Source organism: Arachis ipaensis, chromosome B10, assembly GCF_059453495.1.
Source record: "Arachis ipaensis isolate K30076 ecotype BB chromosome B10, ASM5945349v1, whole genome shotgun sequence".
NCBI classification, from domain to species: domain Eukaryota; kingdom Viridiplantae; phylum Streptophyta; class Magnoliopsida; order Fabales; family Fabaceae; genus Arachis; species Arachis ipaensis.
Genome location: NC_142435.1, coordinates 31,678,686 through 31,688,641, shown reverse-complemented (window position 1 = coordinate 31,688,641; position 9,956 = coordinate 31,678,686). Strand labels below are relative to the sequence as shown.

The following is a 9,956-nucleotide window of genomic DNA, read 5'->3' as shown; positions in this document are numbered from 1 at the left end:
ACTGCTTACCTGGCTTTGAATCAGCAGTCTAACGTGTCCAAGAATAAATATACTGTTATAACATCACTCATTTCCCTAATTTATCCTCAACTGTTTCTCCAATTTCAATTTCAAAACCCTAGAATGTCTAGGAGAAGCAGAGGTAACCAATGTTCTTCGAATGGAAGCATCAGCGAAGAAGGGACTTCATCTTCCAAGAAGGATGAAGAGAAGACTTTGTTTGGGAGATGCTTTTGTGGACAGGGTGTGGTGTTGCTACAATCTGGAACCTTAACAAATCCTGGGAGATGGTTCGTAAGGTGTCCTCTATGGAAGGTAAGTCTTTTTGTTTTTGTGCTTCTGATCATATTAACTTATTGTGAATGATTCCTTATTCCTCCCTTTCACACTACAGATGATGGATTGCAAGTATTTTGTATGGGTGGATGAGATTGACAGAGGATGGGAGGGACTGGCAAGAGCCCTTGTTAGAAAAAATCAAGATAGCTCCTATGGTAACCATGAGGTCAATCTCACTGGGCAAAGAAGAGGGATTCAAGAGAATAGTGTGAAGATCTTGTTAAAGATAGGGAAGCTCCAGGGTGAAATTAGAATTATTAGGTCATGGATTATAACTATTTTTTTGAGTTTACTGATTTGTGTAGGGCTGAATCTACTCCAATTAATCAATAGGTAACTGTGCTTATGGTGTATGTTGTCCTGGAGTCTTTTTGTGCAGCTTTTTGGTTTCAATGATGATGAACTTAGAAGCTGGTTGGTCTCGATGATGATGAACTTCGAAACTCTGTTACTATCTTCACTTGTTGTGGAAAAAGTCAAGTTGTGTTATGACATTAATGTCCATGATTGTTAATGTATTTGATATCTGTTAGATTGGAGTTAACTCAATTTTGACAAAAAAAGAAATATAAATGTCGTGATTTATCTTAATATAGCCAGAAACATGGTATTGTAAAATAAATAGCAAAGTTGTAACCTGGAAATGGAACTAAATATTCATTCCATAAGCTATAATAAACCTTGAAGTAATTTACTCATATGCAGTTATCAACAAAAGCCTCAAAACGAGGGTATGAGTTTGATGTAGCAGTAGCAAATCAAATGTACCTAATAGAACCAATACAAACCATGAACATGAAAGCATCAAGTTGTGCTGTTTAATTACTAGGCATAAGTTACAAAAAAACCATAATATAAGAGTTCATAGAGCTCTCATTACAGTAAGTACTTCATCAAAAAATAAATTCACACTAGAAAATCCTATTTGTTGGGTGTGGAGTTGCTGCTGCCACTAAAAATCCCGTTGTTGTTGCCACTTGAAGATGCTCCTGTTGGTGGACAGAACCCAGGTACTGACCATCTGCCTGGTGTTTGAATTGTGGATGGTGGAGTTGGCATGAATCGCATAAATCGTGTAGTGGTCTCTCGACTTGCACCATGCATTGTTTGTCTGGTAACTCTTGGAGGCGGTTGGTTAGTTGGTGATGTAGGTCTAACAACAGAAGGTTGTGGTATGGCTAATTGGGTGCTCTGTGTATAATTCAATCTTATGCCCATTCTCCACAGCAGCTTCATACATCTTAACGACATCCATGTCAAGTCGCAAAAGCCTCAAACCACCCTCAATTTCCATTCCAGGCTGTCCCCAGTAGAAATCAGAGATGATTGGATACCCAATATCTTTCAGTAGGTCACTAATGAAGAAGCCATTCAGAGTATCCATGTTAACTCTCTCCACCTCAGTAATTTCACCTTCTGCATAACACAACTTGCCATTCGATCCCCTTTCAAGTCTATCTCTATGGTGTATTATTAATGTGATATGCGTCGTGGTAGCCATTTCTGTCAATAAAAAAAGAATGAACAGTCCATATCAATACACCTACTATTTCAACAAGGACATTCAACTAACGCATAACCAAAGTTTAATCACAATCATCATCAAAAAGTTCAGAAAACAGTTGCACTTTATTTGAGACAAGTAATAAGAGAAGCTAAACTGCAATAGATAAAAATATTTAAGATAAAATAGATAAAAATATTTTAGTTATACAATAGATAAAAATTTAAAATAAAAAATATTTAAGATAAAGAAAGGAAATGAAGATAAACTTTTGATAAACAACGACTTACGGCTCAAACATTAACGTGATAATTAGTTTCTTAAAGTATTATTATTCATGTAAATCTTATTAATTATGTAGGTATGTCTATTACCACTAAATGAACAAATCATGGTTCATGGGAAAGTTAATTGTCTATTTTCACTAAAATTGATTCACGAAAAAGTTTGGACAATGTTTATGACTTTTCTAATTATTAAATTATAAAATATGATTCACTCAATAATTAAATGACTATTGTTTCTATAAATCTATTACACAATAAAAAAGATATGATTTAAATTTATTAGAATAATTGAGAATTAGTAAAATTTTAGTTATACATTATTTGAAATTTTAGCTAAACTGCATTCATAAGCCCAATACATCCCTTAATCCTTTCCATTATTTATTACATGGAAAATGGGGTTTCAACTTTCATTTATTGATTTATAGAATAATGATTTGAGATATACATGTTATGATGTTTGGTGAGGAATATGTAATAGGCTATGTTTGCTGCCAACCCGTGTAAAATAGTGAATGTTTCAGAAAAATGTCTCCTGAAAACTATAATTATCTTATGGTGGTGGTGGTATTGTTTTCAACTGTGTAAAATATGAAGAATTTACTAAATTACATTTTGTTAGGTAGGTATCTCTTCATTGAGTGACAACAACATATAGATAACTTAGTGTTCAACAAGGACATTCAACTAGCGCATAACTAAAGTTTAATCACAATCATCATCACGAAGTTCAGAAAACTGCATATTTGTGAATTAAAATGCCTAATGAAAACAAAACTTAAGTCCTATGCTGATCAGATATAAGGTTTAAATAAAAAACTTCATTCAGGCGATATATCGAGCATGTGGTGTGCAACAAATTCAGACAGCGTGTTTAGTTCTATGTTGGCATCAAACAACCCAGAAAATTCAGCCACAGCAAACACATTCACTCCAAAACACAGAAATCATGTAACTTAACCTACCCAGATCACTAAAACAGAATGAAAAAGTAATAAAAATAAAGAGAAAAAAGACAGGGAAGCAGGGAAAGGGAATTGAACCTACGCTGATGAGAGGGAAGGACGAAGAAATTGGGCGAGGCGGAGGAGCGGCGGTCGCATCGGCACAAAAATTCGCCGCCCTTGGTTCCTCGTCGGACTGGAAGATGCGAAGCAGGGGCTGTTCGCGCAGAGACAGAGTGACTACGCGAAAAGGAGAGAAGAAATAGGAAAATGGAGAAGAAAATGGAAGAAGGATTGGGCGATGCTGGTCGCCAGTGGTGTTTTGGGCGGACGGAGGCGGTTGGGCGGATTGGTTGGTGGCGTCGGGTTCAGTAAGTGGTTCACGTCTCTCTCTCTCTGCTAGGGCATGCATAAGGGTGGTGGGGAAGAAGATGGAATGGCGCGAAGTGCCTCTAACGTTTCTCTCTCTCTCTTCTATAAGGTTCTTAAAAAAATTCAAATTAAAAATCAAAAGTCAGGTAAGCAGTTAACGTGCCATGTTGACTTTTAACTTAACAGAGCTAACGTTTTAATGACGTTTTTTCATGAGTACAAAGTCACTTTTCTTCTTCCATGGATATTTTTGTCAGTGTTTGTAAAGTTTATGAGTACAAATGGTAGTTTTTCCTAAAAAAAAGGAAGGACTAGACTAATTTTTTTTTATTTTAAAATAAAAACTAAATTTGGGGGGGGGGGATTCCCCCCTGGGCTACTGCAGTAACATATTGCAACTCGCAACATAACCAGCCCATAATTCCCACCCTCTCAACCAACCAACACCCTCCACGTGTCACCCTCCCTCCTCATTCCCGCACTTTATCAACACCATTACCACCTTCAACTTGAAGCACTTTCCATCACATTCCCTCCACACAGTCATGGTTACCCAAACGCAACAAAACGCTTCCTCATCTTCCCCCGAACCGGGTTTTAAGCTGGTCGGATTCAAAAACTTTGTCCGAACCAACCCAAAATCGGACCGCTTCAAGGTAATCCGGTTCCACCATGTGGAGTTCTGGTGCACTGACGCAACAACGCCGCCAGCCGCTTCTCTTGGGGTCTCAGAATGCCAATCGTAGCGAAATCCGACCTATCCACCGAAAACGCTGTTCATGCTTCCTACCTCCTCCGCTCCGGCAACCTCAATTTCCTCTTCTCCGCCCCTTACTCCGCCTCAATCTCCGGCGGCGATGCCTCCGCTGCCATTCCCTCCTTCTCTGCCTCCGATTGTCACTCCTTCGCAGCTAAACACGGCCTCGCCGTCCGCGCCGTCACCATCGAGGTGGAAGACGTCTCCGCCGCCTTCTCCGCCAGCGTCGCCAATGGCGCGAACCTGTATCTCCGGCGGTTCTCCTCGACAACAGCGTCGGATTCGCCGAGGTTCAACTCTACGGCGACGTCGTTCTCCGCTACATCAGCTACTCCGACCCGACCCGAGAATCTGACCGAAATCCTGGCTTACGGTTCCTCCCTGGATTCGAAGCCGTGGAGGCTGATTCGTCGTTCCCGGAGCTAGATTGCGGGATCTGGCGCCGGCAGTGAATTACTAGAAGAAATTCACCGGATTCCACGAGTTCGCTGAGTTTACGGCGGAGGACGTTGGAACGAGTGAGTCAGGGCTGAACTCGGTGGTTCTTGCGAGCAACTATGAGATGGTTCTTCTTCCGTTGAACGAACTGGTGTACGGAACAAAGAGGAAGAGCCAGATTGAGACGTACCTGGAGCACAACGAAGGTGCAGGGTTGCAGCACTTGGCTTGGTCTCCTAAGACATATTCAGAACTCTGAGGGAGATGAGGAAGAGAAGCTTCATCGGTGGTTTTCAGTTCATGCCGTCTCCGCCGCCAACGTATTAGCGGAACTTGCAAAAGCGTGCCGGTGATGTGCTGAGTGATGAGCAGATTAAGGAGAGTGAGGAGCTTGGGATTCTTGTTGATAGAGATGATCAGGGGACTCTGCTTCAGATTTTCACCAAACCTGTTGGTGATAGGTCAGTGAATTTTATTGAATCACAATTGCAATTTGCGGCGCATTTTAGTTGCGGTCTTTGCCTGAAGTTGATAGTCTATAATTTAGTCAAGTCAAATGATCTCAAAATTTTCGACTACCAATTTCAAATGAAAATAATTATGTTTGAAATCTAGGACTGTATATAGTAGTTGACCAACTATAATCATTTTGAGATATTGTTCTTATTTATGCTATGAATGATGATTGGTTCTTGTTTGTCTTAAATTTGCAGGCCAACCATTTTTATAGAGATAATTCAGAGAATTGGATGCATGCTCAAGGATGAAGAAGGCAAGGTGTACCAAAAAGGTGGATGTGGGGGTTTTGGAAAAGGCAACTTCTATGAGCTTTTTAAATCCATTGAAGAATATGAGATGACTTTGGAAAGTAGAAGAATTGCATAATGGGATTCTGTCCCTTGCAATTTGCCTGAAAAATGAGAACTACCAGTGACTAAATAAGCTATGTTATTGAGATCCAATAATAAAAAAGCTCATAGATAAAGCAACACAATTACACAGTCACTTAGGCTATGCTCCTTTCTTCTTGTATTATTTACCATATAGTTGTGCATGAATGATACAAACAATCTTTGGTACTTAACTGGTCAAAGTATATTCTCTTCAGGACTATTGCCCTTAAAAGTGATGTTAAAATCTTAACTTGCTTGAATTTTAATATCTTTTAGCTTTCAATTGTTGAAGAGTGAGACGATAAAATTGGAATTTGATAATGACATAGGGTAGCATTGGCGATGCATATACATGCAGAAAAAATAAATTCCGTTGCCGGGAATCGAACCCGGGTCTCCTGGGTGAAAGCCAGATATCCTAACCGCTGGACGACAACGGAATTATTGAATTAAATTTGCAAATGTTTTGGTGAAGAATTTTGAAAAACAATTGCTCAAAGATAATTCCTATCGTGTTCACAGGTGTAAATTGGGAAGACTAGATATTACACCCAGTCGCCCACACATACAATAATTTACAATTTATCACCCTATATTTATATACGTTGTGTATTTTATATTTCAGATTTTTGCAATACCTTATTCATATTCAAATCTATTATAAATTTATAATTATTATTAAAACCTCTTATTAAAGCTTTTAACACTTATTTAACGTAGAATTGTAAGGCTTCAACTATATTGGACTTTGATTAAGTAATGAACACTTTATTGAGTTGCCGGGTTTATATATCAGACACATTTCGAACACGACACTCATCAATACTCGTTTGATACGCATGTCTGCTGTGTCTAACCGTATTTTAGTAAAACTAAAAAAATGTTTACTAAACACATTTGGACACACCTAAATACCATCATATGTTAGTATATCCAATCTTATTCTTAACTTATATTCTGAAATAAATTTAGAAATCGTATATATTATTATTTATTAACAAAAAAAATATTTTAAATATTTTATATAATTAAAATAAGATATTATATTTTAATATCAATAAAATATCTAAATATTATCACGATTTATTTAAAACATACTTTATATTTTATATATATATGTGTGTTCCATATCTTATAAAATTTTAAAATTAGTGTGTTGACATATCCCATGTCGTATGTATTCAATGTTTATGTCCGTGCATCATAGCTAATAGGTAATATTTTTTTGATGGAACTAACAATATAAATGAAACTAATTACATAACTTGATTGCACTTTTCTGAGAAGTAAGGTTGAGAAAGTTAAATAAAGAGTAAACAGTCAATCAAAAATAAATACATAACTAAATTTTTTGTTAACTAAAAACAGGTTTAGTTTTTAAATTAACCATAACAATGTAAAGCCGTAGTTTAAATTGCTTCTGAACTTGAAAATGAATGTAACTATATCCTTGAGTCTAATTTTCTCATCACTTGTGGTTGGATCATTCACCAAGGCATATTACTGTTCTAGAGCCAAGATTAACTTTCCTATGTTATTCACTAGTTATTATTATCTACATAAAATCCAAATATTCTTTTCTAGAATCTAAATTGTAATTTAATTTCACGTGTACCTTTTACTTTAGTGATAGAGTTGATCAATTTGTTTCTTGAATATACGATTTGGCTTTCTCTTCTTTTTAAAATGTTGGTAACAGTCATGTCCTTAATAACTTCATCAACATGTCGAAAAATGATGCTCAATAATTGATCATGCATAATTTGTACTATATACTTATCAAAAAATTCAGTTACTTGTTAAGTTAATCAATGAAAAAAGAATAAAAAGCTTAGAAATTTAGAATAAACACAATTTACTTTATATTAGAGCGTAAGGCATTGTCTTTTAGACAATTATATTTTGGCTGTCAAAGACTTTTTAAAAATAATAATATACACATAACGACAAAAAAAGAGATATTGGTTAAAACTTAAAAGTGTAAAACATATAAATACTAATATAATAATATGATAATCAACACATAAAATACTCATAACAACTAAGTAGTTAATGCTTATGATATAGTTAATAAAGGAAAAATAAAGAAGCAAGATACGGTTATGATAGTATATTGGCATAACATTTAACCATATAGATTAGTCAAATTGAAAATGCTTAACATAATCTATATTTTATAGCGTCCTAAAAACACATCAAAATACAGTGTCGGTCAGTCACCGAATTAAAATGCAGTATTCTAAATATTAAAAAAATAGAGGTAAACATTAAATCAGTATTCTAAAAATTTTGGCACTGACAAAATAGTACCTGACTTTTGTTATTGACAAAATGGTCGCTAAAAGATTTTAATATTTGACAAGCGTATCCCCGAACTCGTCGGAGCAAATCTCTGACAAGCACAATACTGATATGGCCACCATATTTTGGTGACCTGATAAACTACTTCCAATTCTAATCCCTCCCTCCCCAACGCAGACTCCCCCTCCATCTCCCTCCCCATGCAACCATCCCCCTACCCAATGCAACCTCCTCCCCTTCCCTCCCCATCGCAACCCCCATTTTCTCTCCCTCCCCAACACACTTCCCCCTTCCCTTTCCCTCCCCTAAAACAACGGTTAACCAGAGGAATAGAAATCCATAATGGCCGCAAATATCTCAGGCTTCAACAACTCTCAAGAAAAATCATCAGATTTCATCACAGTAACAAAATCAGACCCGAAAAAAACCCTAGTAATCCCTGCAATCCAATCGCAAACGCGCATTCACCAAAATGTCAGCTACAAAATCAAATTGAACTAGAGGACAAACATGAATACCATCAATTCCAAAGATTGATTTAGCGAGAGGCGAATTCATAGCCGCGCGTTTGGGAAGTCGGCGCTTCCAACTTCCATGACAGGCTTCCCAGCATAGAACATCAGAGACGAAAGATACGGTATAGGTTGCATTTGGATGAACATGTTCCGTCTTTGTCCTGTTATGATGCACAGTTTGAGTTCAAACAAACAGAGAAGGGGGAAGAAGAAGAAGAAGAAGAAGAAGAAGAAGAAGAAGACCTCTGAATCTCAAGAAGGGGGAAGATTTGAGTGACGGTAGTAGAGAGGCGGGGGAATAAAAGGCATTGTGGTAGTGGCAGTGAAACGATGCTGTTGTGTGAACGGGGTGGATGATGGAAACGACACTGTTCTCCGCTTGCGATGGAGAAGGAAAGGAAGGGAGAGTGTACGTTGGGGAGCTGCGGTGGGGAAGGAGAGGAAAAGGAGGTTGCGATGGGGAGAGAGGGGGAAGGGGTTGCGTTGGGTAGGGAGAGGGCTACGATGGGGAGGGAGATGGAGGGGGAGTCTGAGTTGGGAGGGAGGGATTAGGTTTGGGGGGTGGTTTGCCAGGTCACCAAAATACGGTGGTCATGTTAGCGTTGTGCTTGCCAGAAATTTGAGTAACAGCAAACTCGGGGGATTAGTGTGATTTTCGCTGGTGGTCCCTTTTCCATATAGATTAAGATATTTGTAGTAGGATTTGGATCGGTTTTGAGTAAAAAATTTATTCGATTTGAACATTAATTTTACTTGCGGTGTGATTTGGATTGGATGATTTTTTATAAAAAAAATTCGATCCAATCTTATTCAATTTCAAGCGGTATGGATTGGATTGGATTTGCGATTTTTTAAATTATATATATATATATAACAAGTCTTAACATTAAATTTTAAATAATAAACAATAATTTTAACAATATCTTAAAAAACCAACGATAACATAACAATAGAAATAAAATTATAAGTTAGTTAAAATATATAAATTATATTTTGAATATAAAATATTTATTAAATAATAACAATACACGAATAATATAAAGATGTATAACAAATTGAATATGTTATAAGTAAAATTATAAATATGATAATAAAAAAATAACATTATAGCATTGCGGTTTGAATTGGATTGGATTGGATATGAGAAATAGATCCAAAATCTTATCCGATCAAGCGGTTTGCATAAAATAGAATCCAAACGGTTTAATTTAAATCGGTTTGAATTTGAACCTCGCAAGATTAAGAAACCTCGTAAACCGGCCAATGAGAAACCAAAGAGACACAACATTGCAAACTTTTGGTTTCTTTCTATGTGAAGAAGCAGTAAGGGCCAGTTTGGCTAAACTTCTTAAATAAGTTCTTTTGAAAAAGGAGCTTAAAATATAAGGACTTTTATTAATAATAATTTTTAAATAAGTTATTTTGTGTTTGGAAAGTTATTATAGAAATCATTGTTTTAAAGTTGTGCATTAAATAGGAGTGATAAAATAGCTTTTGAAAATAGGAGAAGTCACATTGTTTAACTTCTTCAAAAGCTCTTAAATAACTTTTTGAAAAATTAAAAATTTATCTAAAAAATTATACCAAACACTATTAATGTAACTTT

General features: G+C 36.4%; 1 long non-coding RNA gene, 1 other non-coding gene and 1 pseudogene across 2 annotated transcripts; 1 reads left to right on the top strand and 2 right to left on the bottom strand.

Moving 5' to 3' along the window:
• Positions 1–969: 969 nt before the first annotated feature.
• LOC148579594 (uncharacterized) lies at positions 970–5,355 on the bottom strand. The gene is made up of 2 exons (XR_015907082.1): positions 4,832–5,355; positions 970–1,842 (listed from the first exon to the last, which is right to left on the bottom strand). It is a non-coding gene; the product is annotated as an uncharacterized LOC148579594 (long non-coding RNA).
• On the top strand, positions 3,914–5,725 carry LOC107624096 (4-hydroxyphenylpyruvate dioxygenase-like; annotated as a pseudogene).
• Positions 5,726–5,902: 177 nt separating this feature from the next.
• Positions 5,903–5,974, bottom strand: TRNAE-UUC (transfer RNA glutamic acid (anticodon UUC)). The gene has a single exon. It is a non-coding gene; the product is annotated as a tRNA-Glu (tRNA).
• Positions 5,975–9,956: the final 3,982 nt, after the last annotated feature.